Source organism: Choloepus didactylus, chromosome 14 (genome assembly GCF_015220235.1).
Source record: "Choloepus didactylus isolate mChoDid1 chromosome 14, mChoDid1.pri, whole genome shotgun sequence".
Taxonomy (NCBI): Eukaryota; Metazoa; Chordata; class Mammalia; order Pilosa; family Megalonychidae; genus Choloepus; species Choloepus didactylus.
Window position 1 is genome coordinate 38,523,233 of NC_051320.1, and position 22,974 is coordinate 38,546,206.

A 22,974-nucleotide genomic window follows, 5' to 3' on the forward strand; every position below is an offset into this window, starting at 1 on the left:
AAGTACATACCTGTAAGAATTTACAACTCAAAGAAAGAAAAATGTGTCCCAGGATTTAAGACAGGGTAACAATTGTATCAGCAATGCTTGTTGCCAATGTGGGGGCTGAGAACAATAAGCCACACCCACCATCTGGTGTTACAGCTTTACCTCCTATTTCAGATAACCCTCCTTCCACTACTTCATAGTTAACTCACAAGCTGCTTTCCTTCTGACGCCCACTTCCAGAACCAAATGTCAGGTCTTTTTCAAGGCAAACTGCCATATTTATTATAGAATTTATGTATATCTTTACTCATTTAACACATGTAAAACTGTATACTGTTTATATTAAGTTTCTATATTTTTTAAAATATGAGAGTTTAAAGTTTAAAAATGAAGTTTTTGAGTGTTGCATCCCTATTTTTCAGAATCCCTGTGGTTTGTGCAATTTTGCATAGCGAGGCAACTTTCAAAATGCATATGTCATGTTATAGCAAAACTGTATGTTTAACCAAGTGTAAAAGGCCTAGATGCTCTTTAAAAAAAATATTAGAGAACTTGTAGGTTTACAAGAAAAATCATGTAAAAAATACAGCATTTCCATATCCCCCTGCCGCACTGTCAAAGCTTTGCATCAGTGTGTTACCTTTTTTACATTTAATGACAAAATATTAATACTATACTATTAACTGTAGCACATAGTTTACATTAGGTATATTTTTCCCATATATTTCCTTCTTCTACTTCCCTTCCTACTTCTCTTTTTCCTTAATTACAAATTAAACATACTCATGTAAAAATATTTTTTTAATAATAAGGAATTGTATAAAGTTAAAAAAGAAAAAAAGAAAGAACTCTACCACCACAATCACTCCGGTCCTTTAGCCTTTCTCTGATTTTTGGATTGTTATGACAATCATGATTTAAGTTAAACGCAAATCAAAGTGTATTAATCACGAATCCAGGTTTCAGTCCATTGTTCACATATGGTCAGTATCAGCTGTAGTGCCAACAGAAGCTAAAAAAACAGATTAGCATATCATTTACTTCATTTTTTGTCAGTGGCCTTATAAACAATTGTGTGGCTCTCCAGGTAATTGACTCAGCTATATGACATCTAGATAAACTGAGAGGATATCTTTAGTATTGTTTAAACCAGTGGTTCTGTAAGTGTGCTTCTGAACCTGTGGCACCAACATCACCTGAGAATTTGATATTACTGTGCATCATCTAGCTACACCCTACACTCACTGATAGAAAAACTTGGTCAGCGAGTCCCAGCAATCTGTGCTTTAACAAGCCGTCCGTGTGATTCCAACACACACTCATGCTCCTGGGTGACAGCCACTGGTCTAAATCAACTCAAAGGTAACCCAAGATTAGGGACTCTGAGATCAGGTTACGTGGGATTCAAAATCTAGGTTCTGGCACTTTCTGGTCACCATAGAACCTTGCTCAAATTACATTAAGCACCATGTCTCTTTCATCAACTGTAAGGAGAATTAAATAAGATAATCAGTACCAACAGAATGCTTAGAATGAAGCCTGGCATGTAGTAAGTACTCAATGACTGTAACATTCTAACATGTTAGAATCTCATGTAGTACGTACTCGATGACTATAACATTCTAACATGCTTAAATCTCATTCTAAGCATCTTCTCTTGTGAGTGTGTAATAGGCTAAATAGGGAAATGCCCATTTTCCATATGCTTGATCATACTTAATAGTATTTGAGTCATATACACTCGAATATTAAAGGCAGGTACAGGGATTGAAACTACAAAAGAAATGTAAAGTGAACAACAACAATAAAACTATTTTTCTGCCATTCAGTCCTAAGTATGCCAGAACAAGGAAATAGAATCAATTTAAGATAAAGAAAAGGGACTGGATCCTTTTCCACCACTGGCGAGGTGGAGAGCTTAGATTTCAGAGAGAGAATAGGATGCTGTTTGCTCTGCTGGGCCCCGGCATGGGTTTCACATGGTGGAATCAATATCTACATTATGAGTCGCTATTTGTGATGTACCGTCTAACATAAATGGAAGCACCCTGCCCAGAGAAAATGAACTAAACATTGTAAAAAAAATTTATACCATCTCTTTTCTAATTATCAATTTGAGTAATTTATCAATATTTCTCAGATGTGACACCTTGATTGTATAGGGAGAGGAAAATCAGGATATTTCACTAGATATTTAATAGTGTGAAATATACAAAAAAAAAAAGAAAATGTTTTCCAAAAATATATAGTATTTTAATAAAAGTCTAAATGACTGTGTGCCCATGGCTTAGAAAACGGTAGGTTTATATAATAAAACTTAAAATTAGGGAAAATCCTATTTTTGTATTCTAGATGTTTGTCAACCATCTCACAGTCTATGGTCTTTATCAACATCTTGACCCAGAGCTTAATGGTCTAAGGGCCATCTGCTGGATTTCTATTTCTAATTCCCAGAGAACAATTCTCTGCCCATTATGATTTGACACAAGGAGAGTCTAAACATGAATTTCTGAATAATCTCACTGTATATTAAACCTAGAGTTTTTGATCAGGTGATGCGGTGAAAAGTTTATCTTATCAAATTAATAAATGAACTGCTGGACAAGCTGACAGACTGTTGCTGGAAATGGCTTTTGCCCCATGGCTCAATTACAAACCAACCAATAGGAAGGTGGGAAGGAACGCTAAAGGTGATTAATTGATTGCAATGTCACAGCAAGCAGGTTAACTCTCAGTCCCCTAAATGTAAGTTGACACTATAAATGAGAATAGGGGTGAAACAAAACTGTTAGGATTTGTTTTGCATCAGACTACAAGAGACAACAATTGAAAAACAAGTAGGGACTCAATTAAAGAGAATGACGACATGCTTCCAAAGGAATACATTTTCACCACTTTTTATCTGATAACAGTCCCTGTTTTGGCTCCACCTTCTCCCTGCATTTCTTACCTTACAGAAAGTCTGGCATTCTAAGACATAGATTTCTTAAAGAATATTACTTGAAAAATAAATGCAGTAAGCTTTGAACCTTATCAATAATTTTTATAAGTCCTAAAAATATTGATGGGCAAAATCTGAAAGAAGGATTTGGTAGCAGCAGCCTAGTGTTTTGTTCTACAAAGGGTCTCCTTCAGCCATTCCATTTCTCTACTTAAAATGAAATCTCCTGCTTTCCAAACAGTAGCCGATCAATGTGAACTGCCTACTGAGTAATCTGGTGTCAATGTAAGGAGACATTTGGAATGAAAACCAAAAGAAAAAAAAAAAGAGGAGAAATGAGAAGAAAGGGGAAGAAAAAGGATCAAAGCAAGGTTAGAATGCTGTGAAAGCAGAACAGAGAAGGGATGTGTTAAAAGCCGTTTATAATAGGAAGATTTTTTACAACCTGCACAGAACGGTGAGGAGCTGCCAACGAAACTGAAAAAGATGGTGGCAATGACAAAAAAGGAAAGAGAAAGATTTAAAGCCTCTTCAAAATAGAAAGCCAAGAAGGATGTCCTAAGAACAAAAATTCAAACTCATGTTATATGAATTACACGAAAGTGAGGTTGCTACATTCTTCCTTATGTTTTGACAATAGGAGACAGAACAAAAGAGGGGAGTAAACTATCCACATGGTGATTAATATATACAGATCTAAGTTCCCCAGAGCACAAGGCTCTCTGAGAACATTTATCAGGCACCAAGTTTGTTACGAAATGAAATGGAGTCAAACCACTTCTTAAATCCAGAGGCAGTGAAAAATTAGGGAGAATCCTGGAGAAGAAAGAAATCTGTTTTGGATGCACTTCACTTCATTCCAAGATTTACAGTAGAAAAATAATCTCACCCAGCATTAATACCAGAACAACTTTTAAACCTTTTATGGAATTAAGTTGGTTACAGATTTTTAAAATAATATAATTTCAGCAAGCCACATTATTTTATATTAATCTCAGATATTTAAAAAAAACTAACTAGGGAAAATAAGATGCTGACTGTAATATGCTTCTTAACTAGTGCTGAGTGTTATCAGTTTTTATGTGCAGTCGGAATAATCAGAGCATTTTATGCTGTCTGGCTATCGTTCGTTCACTTAGTGCATAATCATGATTTCGGTCAAAAGGTATTATCAAACATATCTGTCATTTTGTTGCAATGTGGCTATTAGTTTAGTGAAGTGTGGCTTTTACAATAATGCACAATGACTAAAATCTTTAAGATTGAGGAATAGAAATATATGCTTCTACCACATGTTATTACTCTACTATATCAGACACCATGTAAATTTGTAAATGGATACTGTTTTCATAGTATCTATATGTAATCTGTTGCAAGTACTGCAGAAATAGAGGACAAAGTGTTTTGTTTTATGCAAATAAATTAAACATTTTATCTGGGAAACCTTTTATTTTAGTAAATGTGTACAATGATCTCTATTGAATTAATTTACAATGTTGTCTTATAAAAGCCTGTTTTCCAAGACAAATGATTTATTCACTGGAATTGAGCAAGAAGAAAGACACTTCACATATAGATTCATCAGCTACTCTTTTCATAGTATGTTGCATAAACAAGACTTTATTTACCAAAGACAAATTAATAAAATGTGCTACATATAACAAATTAAGAAAAGGTCTGACAAGAACAAGCAAATATCCAATTATTTCCGTTTACTCGTTGGTGTCAATTCATAATATATATTTTCATTCAAATCTAGTGCATATAAGAGTGAATAAGGCAAACTGTTTTTTATTTGCTTCTTTCTTACCTTTTCAAAAATTTTTAAAATGCTGGTGAATTATTACAGTGAAGAAATAAAAATATATAAAAGGCAAGAATTATTACAAAGCATGAAACTGAAAGCATTACTCCTTTATTTTCCCCAAAATGCTCTAGTCCTTATATACACATGTACGTACTTTAAAAAAAATAGTTATCATTTTATAGTATGACAATGACAAAATTGGATTTTTTAAAAGACATAGGCTTAGAGAAAGAATCTAACAAACAAACTATGATCATACAGGCACTAATTGTAAAATTAGGATTTCATTATAAATTTTTACTTCCTAGTCCATCTAATTCTTTATTTAGCAATGAGATTAATAAATAAACCTTATATATTTGAAGTATTTTGTTTTTAAAGTGAATTTTTAGAATTATTTTTAATTATAACAAAAGCAATTCTACTATGTTCCAATGCAATAAGCCATTATCATCAATATAAACCTCTATATTCTCATTGCATATTTGACAAGTCACTAAAATAGAAAATTTAGCTACATTTACTTGTTTGTTTTGGTATGACCCAATAACATCAAAATGAAGACAAAGATTGAAATAAGCCAATTTTTAAAAGTAATCTGAAAACTGAATTGAACAGATTTTTCAACTAAATAGTGTGATTGTTTCTTCCTCATTCATAAGTAGTCAACTCTTACTTTTATTTCATTCTAGAATAAACAAGAGAACATACTAACCTAATAGTAATACAATGCATATTAATCCCCCAAACTCAAATAACTTTTTGAGTACCCTTTTTTGTGTCAAATCCTTTTTACGCATTGGAGATAGACCCTCCCATAAATACAAAACCCATTAAGATAGACAATTCAATGTCAATCAAATATGATTAACAGATTCAGGTATTATCAATATATATAATTGGGAACTTGAAACAGTTTTTATGAGTTAAAAAAAGTTTCCTGGAAGAAGTGGTATTTGGGATATCTGGGGTTAGGTAGAAGTGTGCAAGAGTAATTTGGATGAAAACACAAAAATCCTTGGGTTCAAAGATCAGCAACAAAGGATAGTGTGATGCGTTCTAAGAACTGTAGGATGACTTCCCACACAACACTAAACCTTGCAGTAAAATGTAAGCTCCAAGGGTAGGGATTTTTTTCTGTGTCGTCATGTACCTGGTATTCATTAACACTCAGTAAACACATGGTGAATATAATTCGAAGTTAAGTATGGTTGAAGAGCAGAGGTGCTGTTGAAAATTGGGGGTCGAATTTCAGTGGGACCTTTGTATTTAAAATTTATCCAACTACCACTCACTTTCCTTTAACCCATGTAAAAGAGTAAATATATCAGGTTTGTTTGTTTGTTTTTTTAATCCACTCTTCTCGTACTTCTACTCCAAGTCCATAGGTCATATTGAGAAGTTGGCTGTTAAAGGAAAGTATTACATGAAACAAAACAAAACTTCGGGAGAGGTTTTTCCTCTATTCCTATTTCATAGAGATTTAGTTTTTCATCCCAGCCAAATAAATTGTCCCTTTACACTAAAATGATTGTGAGGTTCTCACAATCTCTGTACAAGAAACATACTAGCTGTTTATTTGTTCTCTGTGCACTATCTCATGGGAGTCACTGCTGGGGAAGTCACAGTCATGCCTGGCGGCCATCTCCCAGCACTTGCCTACTCCCTCCATTTCCTGTCTTGCTTGATTGTGTGTAGATGTTTGGATATGTTTCCATTCTGCAGCCCAGGCAGACATTAGGTCTAATGGAACTGCCTGACCATACCTCGAACTGGAAACCAGCAACAGGCAGTTCCAGCTACTTGTGAGGGCAGAAACTGCACAAAGGTTGCTTGATGTCTGCTCTTCGCTCAGTGACAGGGCTCCTTCCCCTGGATTGTATTATTCCCATCTCCTGGGCAGTACAGGCATCTCTCTTCTCTGACACAAAGCCAGGTATGTGTGGAGCCTCCAGTCACTGATGCTGAATGAGCATTTGGCCTCTTTGAGCTTGAGCTTCAGGTTATGCCTCCTTGATAACTGTATTCCAAGGTGTATTAGTTAGGATTCTCTAGTGAAACAGAATCAATGAGAGGTGTCTCTGACTATCAGATTTGTAAAAGTGACTCACACAACTGTAGGTATGCACGAGTCCAAATTCTGTAGAGCAGTCAGCAAATTGTCAACTCCAAGGAAGATGTCCGATGAACTCCTCAGGAAACGAACCAGCAACTTTGACAAACTCCTCAGGAAATGAACTGGGATCTTCGACAAACGTGTTCGATGAACTCCTCAGGAAACGAACTGGCAACTTTGACGAACTCCTCAGGAAATGCTTCACTGGGCAGCCGAAGAAAAAGTGAAGGTCCTCTATCTGTCTTGCTTATAAGTCTTCAACTGATTAATTGGATTAAATCCAGCCAATTGCATTCTCTCATTGTGGAAGACACACCTTTGGTGAGTCATCAGTCACAGCTGCAGTCAACTGACTGATGATTTAACAAACCAGCCTGTTGGTTTATTAACCAGGCACAAACATCCTCACAGCAATTGTTAGGCCAGTGTTTGCTTGACCAGACAGCTGGGTACTATCACCTGGCCAAGCTGACACATGAACCTAACCATCACACAAGGCTTTTTTCTTGGGGTTTTGGTCAACTGCAGCTCACAAAAGAGAGGCACACAATTATGAAGAATTAACTGATTGTTGAAATCTTACTGTATTTCAAGCAAAATTAATTTCGAGCAAAAAATTAATTACTGAGATTCAGATAGACTCCAAGTATTGCTTTCCTGTTAATTCTGTTCACATTTGAATCTGATCTAAAATGCATAGCTGACAATTTAAAATTCTTTCAGAAATACTGTTGCTCAAAGACAATATTTGGGACAAATGTACTTCCCTACAACCCTTTTGTTGCTTTATTAAGATGCTGCTTAAATGTATCTCACTTCTCTAAGGGGTTCAGTTACTTCTGAAGCAGAGAGATAGATCATATATAATCATAAAATTTAAAATAACCACAAAAGCATTTTATGATTTTTTTCTGTTACAGATTAAAATGCTAATATTAAGAGGTCACTCTGGTGGACATTCTTATGCACTATATAGATAACACCTCTTAGGTTTTAATGTATTGGAATAGGTAGAAGTAAATACCTGAAACTACCAAACTCCAACCCAGCAGTCTGGACTCCTGAAGACAATTATATAATAATGTAGATTACAAGGGGTGACAGTGTGATTGTGAAGACCTTGTGGATCACACCCCCCTTTATCTAGTGTATGGATGAGTAGAAAAAATGGGGATAAAAACTAAAGGACAAATGGGGTGGGGTGGGGGGATGATTTGGGTGTTCTTTTTTTCACTTTTATTTTTTATTCTTGTTCTGGTTCTTTCTGATGTAAAGAAAATGTTCAGAGATAGATTGTGGTGATGAACGCATAACTATGTTATCATACTGTGGACAGTGGATTGTATACCATGGATGATTGTATGGTGTGTGAATGTATTTCAATAAAACTGAATTTAAAAAAAAAATATTAGGCAATATGGCTAGCTAGTAGTAGCTTTGCAATAAGTATCACTCAAGAAAAAAGAAATAAATATTAGTTTGAACAGTAAGTGGATTGGCTCATCTAATAAAATGTCCAGGTATAGGCTGAGCTTCTGAATGTTGAGCAAGTCCTTCTGCAGTGTTATTAAGTACCGTGATTTTTTTTTTAAATCATCATTCTGCCATATACAGTGTTAACTTTGTCTTCAGGCTTTCTTCCTCAAGGGTTAAAAGATGATGTCCAGCGGCAGTCAGGTTCTTTCTTATCTATGGGAGAGAGGAAGATCTCTCCAATAGCTCTTGCTTGTTTAAGATAAAATTTCCAGTAGAGTCCAACAAAGATCTCCATATAATTCACTGATCTCAATTGAATTAGACTGCTTTTCTTTTACTGATCACTGAAAACAGACCAACTGGAAAAACTCTTAAAACTGAGAGTGGGTTCAGCTTTCCCTTGAGATTTATGCATAGTACCAAGGAGGGGGTTCTATTAAGAAAGGAGGAGAATGGATACTGGATAGGCAAACAGCAATGTTCACTATTGTTTGATATCACTCATACAATATTATATGTCGTGTGTCTTTTATTCCAGCATTGGAAGTTGTTTATCCCAGATATTTAAGATTATTTGTATATAGACTATAATTATTTTAAGCAAGTGATATGGAAAAACAGAATTTCTGCTTGTATTAGTTTCCTAGGCTAATACCAGGCAAAGGGATGGTTTAAAGGATGGGAATTTAATGACTCAGGTTTTGAAGCTAAAAGAAAGGTCAAATCAAGGAGTCATCGAGGTGATGCTTTCTTCCTGAAGACTGGTTTTTGGGGACTGGCTGCCTGTGATCCTTGGTCCTGGGCTACTCTGTCACATGGCAATTGCACTTGGTGGCCTCTCCTGGCCTCTCTCTTCTTTTCTGGTTTCTACTGAACTTCACCCTCTTGCTTCCTGTGTCTTTCTCTCAATCTGTCTGAATTTCATGCAGCTTATAAAGGACTCCAATAATAGGATTGAGAGCATCCTGACTGATGTATTAAGACCCACATCTTAATTGAAGTAACTCCATCAAAAGGCCTTGCTTACAATGGGTTCACACCCACGGGAATGGATTAAGTTTAAGAACAGGTTTTTCAAAGGTACATAAAGCTCCAAACCACCTCACTGTTAATTACAGAAGGCTGAAATATAAAATGCCGTATTTATCAATAGACTGTTTAGTGATAGCTATGAGGTAAATTGTTCTATAAATACTTTCTTATATCAAAAACATATAAACATGAACTATTTTTATTTTAGATTCTAAATAAACATGAATTTTATATTAATGCAATATTATTTATTTTCTAGAAACAAAATCATTCCCATAAGAAAAATCATGTTTAAGAACTTGATATGTAGATAACTTATATCAGCTATCACATAGCTGAAAAAGACAACTTGTTCCATTTATGAGAAGGCATAGCAAGTAGAGTGTAATTTATTAAAATGTTAAAAAATAAACTATCTTGAGGATAACATTTGAATAGTTTTTGAATGAAAGATACTATGATTTTATTAGTTTTCCAACACAGATTTATAAAGACATTGTGTCCAAACCATTACTGATTCTTGCATTATTTTAAGGATGAAGGTGATGTTCTGAAGTTATGCTAAACTTGTTCAGCTCTCTACAAAAAGGGTGCATTTAAGGGGACAAATAGATAATAGAAAAATTCCAGGAATAGTTCCTTTAATTAAAAAATCAACAATACTAAGTGAGAAAGTAGGAACAATGCAGTCTAATGAGAAAATTGCTTTTATCAGCTAAAATTTAGGAAGCAAGTTAAAACTGGCACCTTTTTAATAGGTATAAAAACAAAAGAGAATTTTAAAACAGCTAAATATATACTGTTTATACTTATAAATTGGAGAATCTTTTTTTATTAGAGCTGGGTGTGGGTAGATATTTGATTCTGCCTCCCAAGCACCTACTTAGCCTTTTTTTTTTTTTTTTTCCACACATTGTACTATAGTAGAGGTAGACCAGGCATGGCTGTACTACACTGTCTACCTTTGGCACTTACTCTTGGAAACCCAGACCTAATGGCTTCCAAATGCAGGAAGTCTTTCTCTGAAGACTTGATCACCCTCTGCCCTCCCACTAGCAAGAGAGGAGTGCCAGGGATTAATCACCCCTTGTGAGCAACCATCGACAGTGATGAGTGGGCCCTCTCGCTTATTGGGTGGGTTACACTGTCTTCCAAAATTTCCCAGTACGTCTGAAGAACAGTTGCCTAAATGAAAAACTTCACCTTTGTCGGCTTCCTTTGTCTGACATCATCTCCCTAGCTGAGATCAACTACACAATAAACATCTTGCATCCACCTGCTTGTTTGAGAGTCTGCTTTGAGAGGAACCCAACCTAAAATGAGTCCTCTTGTTTTTTTTTTTTTGTTTTTTTTTTAATGGGTGGGGGACATATCTCTTGGCATTCTCTGATTCACATTTCATTAGTTTTATTTTACTAACCCCAACAACTTTCATTTGAATGAGTTTTCACAGCCAATCAATTCAGAATTCTAGATACTAAAAGAAGTGATATGTATACATAATAAAAAATGCACAAAATTACATTGGGATCGTATTGTTGATGCCTATTCTATGGTTATCCATAATTTAAAATCTGGAAATGTTTTTAACACTCGGACTTATGAAAAATTAGTTGGGATGCACCTTATATAAGACCCTTTTATTTTTTGTTGAATTCTGAATACCCAGAATTTTGGGAAAATTTGGTCAGAATTCGGAGAAAATTTTTAAACATGATTTTATTTATTCTGGGGAACCAAAGATCTGTATGGGTAAGTGGGTCTGATAAGAAACAACTTATCAGTTCTTATAATAATGGAGTATGTTTAGACTACAGGCTAAACCACAAGGGAATTTGGAAGCCCTGTTACTCTAGTATTTTAAAAATAAGACCCTCCAACTATCAACTTACTGTAGTTCACTGAGATCTGACCTGCAGGATGACATATCCTGTAGATAAGTTATCAGAATCACTTGGAAGCTTTAGGATGCAGTCAACAGGCCACACAGTAGTTGAAGTTAAAAGGAGTGAAGCCTGATAATTGAGTGGTAAATATATGACTCTTTCTGAGTTAAGCTTTAGAAGAGAAAGAAAAATCTTAAAATGTTGAAGAACCACTAAAATAAATTTTACAACCTCACCCACATTAAACTTGTCTAATCTGTCTAAATATGTGCCAACAGCAGGATTTAGAACATGCTACAAAGTAAACAAATGAAGAAAAAACTAACAAGCAAAAAAATGTTTTTTTATTAATCATTGAACCAAATGGGAGTTCATTAGAATTAGAAAGAAAGAAGGAAAATACATGATGGGAAACTTTGCCTACCCATGGATATCTTTCAAAATGGATGGAATTAATTGGATTTAATTGTAATTTTCTCCTTGTTTCTTGATAATGTGCTGTGAAATGTACCCGCAGTTTCCTGGGGGAGCTGATTAATATCTTAAGTATGTTAATATACAGAGAACATACTCAAAACAATTTTTGACTTTACACATGCTGAGAGAGAGAGAAACCTTGAAAGGGCCAAGGGCTAAGTAGAAAACTCATTTTATGTATTTAAAGATTAGATATACACTATTAAAGGAAAAAAAAATTATGTTTGAATAGTTAAGTTTACAGTACAAGAAAATTCCATAACTCATCTGGCTTCTTTTTTTGGAAAACTGAAACTTGATAGGACAGTCAAATTAAAGGAAATATATAAAAGGGAAGAAATTGTGATGTTTCCTTTATAAGGAAAGAGGTTTCTGCATTTTTCCCCAGTACTCCTTACATCAGCCTCTTAAATTGTCTAAATTACGGCAAAGATTTGGAACATTAGTTGAAGCTAGAAGGAGAGAAAATGACTTACAACCTAGCCAAGGTTAGAGACCATGACTTTGAAGTGATAATAATTTGCATAATAATATTATTTTCTGAATGGAGGAACAGAGAAGGCAAATTACAGTGCTTTTTTAGAAGTATACGACTGTTGCCTGGATGTTGCAAAAGCATAGTTTATTGAAAAGGCTACTCTAAGTTTGTTAGAGACAATCTATTGAGGACTGAACCTGAGTAGGGAAAAAGGGAGACAAGAAGATGACAGGGATTAGGGAAAAAGAAGGAAATAAAGAGCTGGGTAACTCGTTATGTTGATTTTTTTTTTTGTCAGAGAAGTCTCACTATATTTAATCCTAGAAAAGTAAAACATAACATTATTTTAATAATAAGTTACACATACTTTGAAAAGTGTTTCCAGAGAATGCAATGAGAAAAAATCTAGTAAGATGTCAACAGCACAGTGTTGTTCAAGGAAGACGACCATACTATGCAGATAGAATTTTATCAAGTTTTGCTTACCGAAGTTAGTTTTGTAGTTTTAGAAATAGCTCCTAAAAAAAAAAAAAGAAAAGAAAAAAGAAAATAGCTATGAAATGGTTTTAAAACTTCAAAACAGACTGTTTTATTTATAAATATTTTAGTAGTTAGAAAGAAGATCCCTAAAAGTGGAGTTAGTTACAGTAAACTGGAGTTTTGTCCTGCGAGGGATGTGGACTTTGCTAGTGTGCTCCAGAATTGAAGAAGAAAGACAGTTAAATCAATATCACTTTCGTCTAAGATTTCTTTTGAATGTATGCCCATGAAATAAAATCACTCTGAGTTGCTATATTTCAATTTCTTCAATGAACATCCAAATGGACTGATCTAAAATAGAGTCATTTTCAGTATGAGGAGAATATGATGAGATGTACCACATCTTCAAAATTACACCAATGTTTTCATCTAAAATTTACATTAAAATGACCCCAAATGACAATTACCTAAAAAAAAAAATTGTAGTGCTGTAGACAACATAGAATTTACTCTGGTTTTCAAGTACAATGTAAGAAGAAAATAATTCAGTTTTCTTCAATTCAATGTAAATATTTAATCTTTAGAAAGTATTTTCTAATGGACATTCTTATTTTAGAATTAGAAGCAGCAAATAGAGCCACGCAGTATCTACCTTGAAGAAATTTATCCTGTACAAAATCTCTCTCATTTTCCACAGTGTTCAACTTTTTTTGTATACAAACTCATGCTTATAAAACTGCAAGTTTTAATCATACGTCACAAAAAAAGCTGGATTAAAAATAGATTATCAATCTAAACAATTCACCATACAAAGTCATGTGCTTTGACATTCATAATTTATCTGAAACTCCCTAGATACTGCATTTGAATTTAGTAAAATCAAATGGAAGAAAGAATATTTATTGAGGCTCCGATGTCAGGTTAAAAAAGCAGGATATTACTTAACTTACTGATTTTTTCATCACCAAAAACAATGAAACATATAGTACATAGTCTTTAAAGGAAAAATGGGGTATTGTTTCTAAGATTAAATAAAAATATCCATAACTCTTGCCAGAGTCATTCAAATGGGGAAGAAAATGACACTGAAAAGTCCCTACCAACCTTCTTATTTCATAATTTCAGAGGCAAACAATAAGCAATGAATCCTGACTAAACTCCAGTATTCCATTTAGATATCTATTATAGCTGGCAGTTCAAGAAATTGATTTAAGCTTCTCACTGGCTATATGCCACAATGTGGAATTCCTTGAATATTTCATCTACTTAGCATACATACCATTTTTAGGCTCCCAATTATTAAAATTGCACAGATAAGGAAAAGTGAGAAATAACAAGATACCACACCAGCTGTGCTGAGCTATTTAGGCTTACACAGCAAGCATATTAAATTATGCAGAAGGTGAATCTGTGTAATAAACATGAAAAGTCTTGTCTCTCCGAGACTTGAACAGTTCTCAGAACAAATAATGGTATTTCTGCCTCTTTGGTCTTAGTGGCTAGTGGATGGAATCACGTGGTAATGTGCCCAATACATATGGAGATTCTTCCTTCATCCAAGATGTAGGATTATAAGTGCTAGCTAAAAAAGAACACATTCCTCTAGATCTTAAATTAGACACTTGCTGTAAATTAAGACGCACTAGAAGTTGTTTTGTCTCTTAATGACCACCAGACTTTTAGCCTATTTAATACAAGGAAGCAATAAATTGCATTATGCTCTGATTGAAAGATTATTTTTGAACATAGTGTGATTGCCAGTAGCAATCTGGAGAGCAGCATGAGTGAAAAATATCTGCCAAAAGTGTCTAATTTACAGCAAGAAATCAGTTCATGCACGGGGAGGATAACTGCAATTACAAAATGGCAATAGTGAAATTTCATTATGCCACTGCTTAATGGGGTTGCAGAGGTAGAATAGATAGCTGAATTAAAAATAAAATCTTTTCATATCATGCTTGCATGCATTTTAGGATTGAGTCTTATTTTAAATGGTTACTTACCCTTCCATTCATATTTGCATTCCTATAATCTCTAGTGCTTTACACTGGTCCTTTTATCCAGCAGAAGGAAAGACTGAGGCTAGTTTAGTAGGTGACCAACAGAAGTCAAACTGTTCAATTCTGATCCATTTAAAAGTTGTTTTAGTTTCCCAGATGCTACAGAAAATATCATACAATGGGTTGGTTTAAACAGCGGGATTTTATTGGCTCATGGTTTTGAGGCTAGGAGAAGTCCACAAGGCTATGCTTTCTTCCTGAAGACGTGGTGTTCTGGGGCTGGGCTGCCCAGTGATCCTTGGTCCTTGGCTTTCTGTCACATGGGCAATGCACACGGTGACATCTTCTCCTTTCTCCTCCAAGTTCCATTGACTTCTGGCTCCTTTCCATGGCTTTTTTTCTGTCCTCACTTTCATTCTGCTTATAGAGGACTCCAGTAATTCAGATGAAAGCCTAACCCTTATCTAGTTGGGCCACACCTTAATTGAAACATCAGTAAAGAGATCTTATTTACAATGGGTCCACACCCACCAGAATGTGGATCAAGACAAAGAGCATGTCCAAACTGGGGTACACAATTCCATCCACCCCAAAGATTTTGCTAAAATAACAGTGGAATTCTTCTGGATTTTCCTCAATGTGGACACTAAAACCAAAGAACATTCATGAACAGAAGGGAGGAGGAGGAAGAAGGCATTTAATCTTTTATTCTAATGGCATTTATGAACACATACTATGATCCAGATAGTGTAAAAAATTTCTGAGCATGTAACGTTAAGCACATAGTCACAATCCTCTATGCACCTCTTTCTAGGTAAGAGGAGAAGACAAAGAAAAGAAGGTGCACAGAGGAAGAGGAGGAAGAAGAGGAGGAGAAGGAGACAATTCTTACTAGGACCCTGAAGAAATGAGTTAATTGTAGGTTCACCAGGAGGAACCCACAATGAAAGGCACTGGGTAGGTAGAATGTGTACAACTGTATGATGTCCTTAGTCTGGAACAATCCCTCCTACTATTTTCTTGGGTCATAACCAATCCACCCATTTTTCTTGGTTAACTCCTGCACATGCTATAAATCCCTGAAAAGACTTCCTTCTCTTTTAAACATGGGATAGATATTCTTATTGAATTCTTGTTTTTCTTATCTCTCACTTGATTTAAGTTCCCTGAGGATGTGACTTTGTGCTTAACATTGCACACTCAGAAATTTGTACACTATCTGGGATCATGGTATGTGTTCATAAATGCCATTAGAATAAATGATTAAATGTCAGAAAATTCCTAGTTTTTATGTAGATCATTTGTTTTCCTATGACTTTAGTGGCGCCATGGCTTCCCTAGATTTTTCTTTTTAAATTCTTAACTCATTTTTAATTTTCAAATAGGTTTAGATTTAAGAAAAGTTGTAAAGATAGTATGGAGTGTTCCCTTATATCCCAAACCCAGTTGCACCAATTATTAGCATCTTCCATTAGAATGGTACACTTGTCACAGTTAATGAAACAATATCCATACACTATCATTCACTAAAGTCCATACTTTATTCAGATTCAGTGGGATTTTACCTAATGTCATTTATTTTTTTCCAAGATCCCAACCAAGGTACATTTTATTTAGTTATCATGTTTTTTCTTAGGTTCTTGTAGATGGTAAAAATTTGCTCAGTTTCCTTTTTTATGATGACCTTGATAGTTGGGGGATAACTGGTCAGATACTTTCAGAATGACACTCAATTGGGACAATGTCTGATAGTTTTCTCATTATTAGATTGGGATTATGGGTTTTAGGAAAGAAGATCACAGAGATAAAGTATCATTCTCATCACATTTTATCAATGGCAAATTCTATCAACATGACTTACTGTTTTTATTGACCTTGATCACCTGGCTGAATGAAATAGTGTCATATTTTCTCCACTGTAAAGTTATTTTCCCCTCTTTTCCCTACTGTCCTATTTGGAAGGAAGTCACTATGCACAGTCTTTATTTAATGAATGCAGAGTTATGCTTCCCTCTTTGAGGGTGGAGTATCTACATCAATTACCTAGAATTCTTCTGCATAGGATTTTTCTACCCCTCTCCCATTAATTCATTTATTAAATGATTTACTTACATTATTATGGGCTCATGGAAATTTATGTTATACTCAGTATTATAATTCAATATTATAACATTTATTTTGTTGTCAAATTGTTTCAGCTTTGGTCACTGAGAGCTCCTTCAGCTGGATCCTGTGTCCCTTTGACAGTTACACATCATTTGTGGGTTTTGTGTTTGTTTTGTTCCTTTGGATGTGCGTGTGTGTGTGTGTTTGTGTGCATGTGTTTTTGGGAGGAAGTGTTGGTTTGGCTTGGTTTGGAGCACCTCCTTACTTTGTGGCACTGAAAGTTGCCCCAGACTCACATTGTATGCTATCTACCACAGTCCTACATTCAGACATTTCTCCAATGAACCCTGGTTCCTTTCATTAGAGAATAGTATTAAAACTCAGAGCTCTGTGTGTCTACATTAAACTAAACCTCCCCCACTGGCTTGTTTGTAACCTTCCACTTCTACAGTGAGAAGCCTGGTTCCACCCTACCCCATTCATTTACTTATTGTTCAAATAAAAAAAAAATGTGTTGTGGTTTTATAATTGTTAACCCTAACCGTATGGGTGCATAAAAAGTTACCAAATATAGCACAGTACTTACGTATAGTTCCTTTTGCCTTTAGTCTGAGCCCCCACACATTTAAAAAGTTATTTTAACTTAGGTCAGCACCCTTTTATTACTCCCTGGCCCCTTCAGTGAGGTTGGTCTCCTACATTTGAAATACAGTTAGATTATGTGGTCATAGGTTTGCATTCTATTCTGGGGTCCCTAACATCTTATATGAATTTTTTAATTGTATACATTGTTTTTACTCGTTGTGCGTGTGAAGTTTTTCCGGGCTTTGACGAACACATAGTGTCACGTATCTACTGTTACAGTATTATGCAGAATAGTTTCACCACACTAAAGACCCCTGAGTTTTCACCTATTCATCTTTTCTCTTCCTTCATTCTTTCCCATCTCTGACCCATCCCAGCCTGATCTCCTGGCAACTACTGATATTTTTTTTTTACTATCTCTATAGGTATCATTTAATAGCATTCATACAATGTGTAGCATTTTCAGAGTGGTTTAGCAATATGCATGTCAGATTCATCCATCTTTTTCATGGCTTAATAGCTGATTTATTTTTATTTCCAAATAATATTCAATTGTATGGGATATAACACAATGTGTTTATATATTCACCTATTGAGGAATATCTTGGTTGCTTCTAGTTTTAGGCTAAAGCTATTATAAACATTCATGTGAAGGTTTTTGTGTGAACATGTTTTCAGATCAGTTAGAAATGAGATTGCTGGATTGTATAGTAAGCCTATGTTTAGCTTTGAAAGAAGCTATTAAACTGTCTTGCACACTGGCTTCTCCATTTTTCTTTCTCAGCAGCAATGAATGAGAGTTATTTTTGCTCCACATGCTCATCAGGAAATGAGTATTGCCAGATTTTTTTATTTTTGTCAAACAATAGGTGGTGCAATAGCTCATTTTTGTTTTAATTTGCAATTTTCCTAATGACAAATGATGGTTGGGCTTCTTTTACATAATTATTTGCCATCTGTATACCCTTCTTCATGTGGTGTCTGTTTAGCTCCTTTGTCCATGTTTAAGTGGGTAGATTTTTTATAGTTTAATTTTTAAGAATTTATTTATTTGGGATGCAAGTTGTTTAATATAATACTTGCAAATGTTTTATCCAAGTTAGGGGCTTGTGATTTAGATCTCTCAAGTGTCTTTCAAGAGCAAAAGTTCTTAATTTCCACAATGTCTAAATTCACTTTTTTTGGCATTGCTTTTGCTATTGGTTTTGTAGTTAAATGCATCATTAAACACAATGGTCACATAGTTTTTACAGTTTTGCACCTTACCTTTAGGCTCAGGACCTATTTTGAATGATTTTTGTGTAAGGTGTAAGGTCTGTGGCTAGGATTCAATTTTTGCACATGAACAACCAATTCTTCAATTGTTGGCAGCACTATTTGTCCAAAAGACTGTCCTTTTTCTATTGAATTTCCCCTTTGTGTTCACCAAAGATCTGTAGACTATATTTGTGCAGATCTATTTTGAGGTCCTCTATACTGTTTCATTGATTTACAAGTCTATTCTTTATTCAATACCATGCTCTCTGAGTACTGTAGCTTTACAATAAGTTTTGACATTGTGTGGTATGAGTCCTAAGTTTTTGTTTGTCTGAGGAAGACTTTATTATGCTTTCATTTTGAAGGATAATTTTGCTGAATTCAGAATTCTCTGTTGGTGGTTTTGATTGGGATTGCATTGAATCTGTAGATGAGTTTGGGTAGAATTGACATCTTAATGACATTTAGCCTTCCTATCCATGACCCTGGAATATTTTTCCATCTTTTAAGGTCCCCTTCTATTTCTTTTAGTAGAGTTATGTAGTTTTCTTTGTATAGGTCTTTTACATCTTTGGTTAAGTTTATTCCTAGGTACTTGATTTTTTTTAGTTGCTATTGATATAAATGGTATCTGTTTCTTGAGTGTCTCTTCAATTTGTCTATTCTAGCATATAGAAACATTACTGACTTATGTGCATTAATCTTGTATCCCTGATACTTTGCTTAATTTGTTTATTAGCTCTAGTAGCTGTATTCGTTGATTTCTCAGGTTTTCCAGATATAAGATCTTATCATCTGCAAACAATGACACGTTTTACTTCTTCTTTCCAATTTGGATGCCTTTTATTTCTTTGTCTTGCTGGATTGCCCTGGATAGCACTTCCAGCACAATGTTGAATAACAGGTGGGTGACAGCGGGCATCCTTGTCTCGTTTCCTGACCTTAGAGGAAGGCTTTCAGTCTCTCACCATTGAGTACTATGCTGCTGTGGGTTTTTTCATATATGCTCTTATCATATTGAGGAATTTCCTTTAATTCCTACCTTTTGAACTCATGTTATCAAAAAGGGATGCTTGGATTTTTGTCGAATGCTTTTTCAGCATTTATTGAGATGATCATTTGATTTTTCTCTTTGATTTGTTAATGTGTTGTAATACATTGATTGATTTTCTTATGTTGAACCATCCTTTCATGCCTGGAATGTACCCCACTTGGTCATGGTGTATGATTTTTTAATGTGTCTTTGATTTGATTTGGCAAGTATTTTGCTGAGAGAATCTTTGCATCTATGTTCATTAGGGAGATAAGCCTGTAGTTTTCCTTTTTTGTAGCATCTTTGCCTGGTTTTAGTATTAGAGTGATGTCAGCTTCATAAAATGAGTTAGGTAGTGTTCCATTTTCTTTGATGTTTTGAAAGAGTTAAGTAGATTGGTGTCAGTCTTTTTGGAAAGTTTGGTAGAATTCCCCTGTGAAGCCATCTGGCCCTGGGCATTTATTTGTGGGAAGCTTTTTGATGACTGATTGGATCTCTTTCTTTGTGATTGGTTGGTTGAGGTCTTATATTTCTCTCTGGTCAGTCTATGTTTATATGTTTCCAGAGAAATTGTCCATTTCCTCTACATTTCCAGTTTGTTGCCATATACAGTTGTTCATAGCATCCTCTTATAATATTTTTTAATTTCTTCAGGATCTGCAGTAATTGTCACCTTTCTCATTCATTATGTTGTTTATATGGGTCTCTCTCTTTTTGATTTTGTCAGTCTAGCTAGGGGGCTGTCAATCTTGTTGACCTTCTAAAAGAACCCAATTTTGGTGTTATTTATTCTCTCTGTTGTTTTTTTGTTCTCTATGTCATTTATTTCTGCTGTAATCCTGTTATTTGTTTTCTTCTACTTGGTTTTAGGATTGGTTTGCTGTTCATTTTCTAGCTTCTTCAGTTGATCCATTAGTTCTTTGATTTTAGCTCTTCTTCCTTTTTAACGTATGCAGTTTAGTGATATAAATTTCCCCCTCAGTACTGCTTTTGCTGCATCTCATAGGTTTAGTATATTGTGTTCTCATTTTCATTTGTCTCTATACATTTAGCAATTTCTCTTGCTATTTCTCTATTAACCCACTGATTGTTTAGGAGCGTGTTGTTTAACCTCCAGGTATTTGTGAATTTTCTAAGTCTCTGATGGTTATTGACTTCTAATTTGTATTCCACTGTGGTCAGAGAGTGTGCTTTGAATAATTTTAATTTTTTAAAATTTATTGAGGCTTGTTTTATGTCCAGCATATGATCTATTCTGGATAAAGTTCCATGAGGCACTAGAGAAGAATGTGTATCCTGGTGATTTGGGGATGTAATGTTCTATATATGTCTGTTAAATTCAATTCATTTATCGGGTTGTTCAGGTTTTCAGTTTCCTTATTGGTCTTTTGTCTGGTTGATCTATCTATAGGAGAGATGGATGTGTTGAAGTCTCCCACAATTATTGTGGAAACTTCAATTGCATAAACATTTATGATTGTTATTTCTTCTTGTTGGATTGCCCCTTTTATTAGTATGTTTGTCAGATATATTTTTCCCTCCCTCTCTTAATGTCCTTTAACGTACCCATACTGTATCTCTTTAGTACTGAACCTTTCTCCATATCTCTCTCTCCTTCCTTTGCTTCTCTGTTGGTAGGGCTCCCTTTAGTATCTCCAGTAGGGCAGGTCTCTTGTTAGCAAATTCTCTCAGCATTTGTTTGTTTGTGAAAAATTTAAGCTCTCCCTCAAATTTGAAGGAGAGTTTTGCTGCATAAAGAATTCTTGGTTAGCAATTTTTCTCTCTCAGAATTTTAAGTATGTCATGCCACTGCCTTTTCGCCTCCATGGTGGCTGCTGAGTAGTCACCACTTAGTCTTATGCTGTTTCCTTTGTATGTGGTGAATTGCTTTTCTCTTGCTGCTTTCAGAACTTTTTCCTTCTCTTCAGTATTTGACAGTCTGATCAGAATATGTCACAGAGTTTGTTTATTTGGATTTATTCTATTTGCAGTTTCCTGGGCTTTTATTATTTGTGTATTTATGGTGTTAGAAGATTTGGGAAGTTTTCCCCCAAAATTTCTTTGAATACTCTTTCTAGACCCTTATCCTTCTCTTCCCCTTCTGGAACACCAATAAGTCTTATATTTGGATATTTTCTATTATCTAGCATATCCCTGAGGTCCATTTCGATTTTTTTTATTTTTTTCCTCATTCTTTCTTTTGTTCTTTCATTTTCCATTCTGTGTACTCTAGGTCACTGATTCACTGTTCGGCTTCCTCTAGCCTTGTACTATAGTATCCAGAATCTTTTTAATTTTGTCAACAGTTTCTTTTATTTCCATAAGAATTTCTATTTTTTTTATTTACTCTTGCAATTTCTTCTTTATGCTCTTCTAGGGTCTTCTTCATGTCCTTTATATCCTGTTCCATGTTCTTCTTTATGTACTTTATATCCTGTGCCATGCTCTCATTGTTTATCTTTAGTTCTTTGATTAATTGCTCCAAGTACTGTGTCTCCTGTGATCTTTCGATTTGGGTGACTGGGCTTGGGATATCCAAATCATCTGTTTTTTTTTCACATGCTTTAAAATTTTCTGTTGCTTTTGGCCTCTTGGCATTTGCTTAACCTGATAGGGTTTTTTCAAGACATGTCGACTGATTCAAGCACTTATCTGTAATTTGTCAGATCTACAGCTTCGTGGAGTACACTTTCTCTAACTAACCAGCAGGTGGCATCTGCGAGCTACCTATTCCCCTCAAGCCAGTTCTCCTGAACTTTGTCTTTGTGGTGAGTGGGGGTGTGAGTCTTGTGGGGTCCAATTGGTGCACCAAGTTTGCTTGTGTAGTTGGTGTTGCCCGCCCTGCATATGGGGTGTGTGTCTGAGCAGTTAGGGAAGGGGGGTGACTTTAATAATCAAATCTCCCAGGTGTTCCTGGAGATTTAAAGCTGTTGCAATAGTTCAGTCCAGTCTTGCCACAGTTTGTCTCTGCTGCTGACCCACAAGTCCTTGGTATTGGCATATGGTCCCTGGGACTTGTGAGTGGGTCCCTCTTCCAAGCTGTGCACTACTAGGTCCTCTGCTGAGGGACAACTGTGCTATGTCACAGGTGAGCGCTGTTCCCCAAGGGAGGTTCTGGGCTGCAGGGCTGTGTAGGGGTGTTCCCAGTCTGCTGAAAGGATGGCTGAATGGAGCATGTCAATTTCCCCCTTTTCACACAGCTCTGCCTTCCAAGCTCCAGGACAATTAGCTAAGGGTGTGGGAAAGGCTATTGTCCATGCCTGATATTGTGGTGTATGCATGTGTCGTTGGAAACACTTCCCATCACACTGG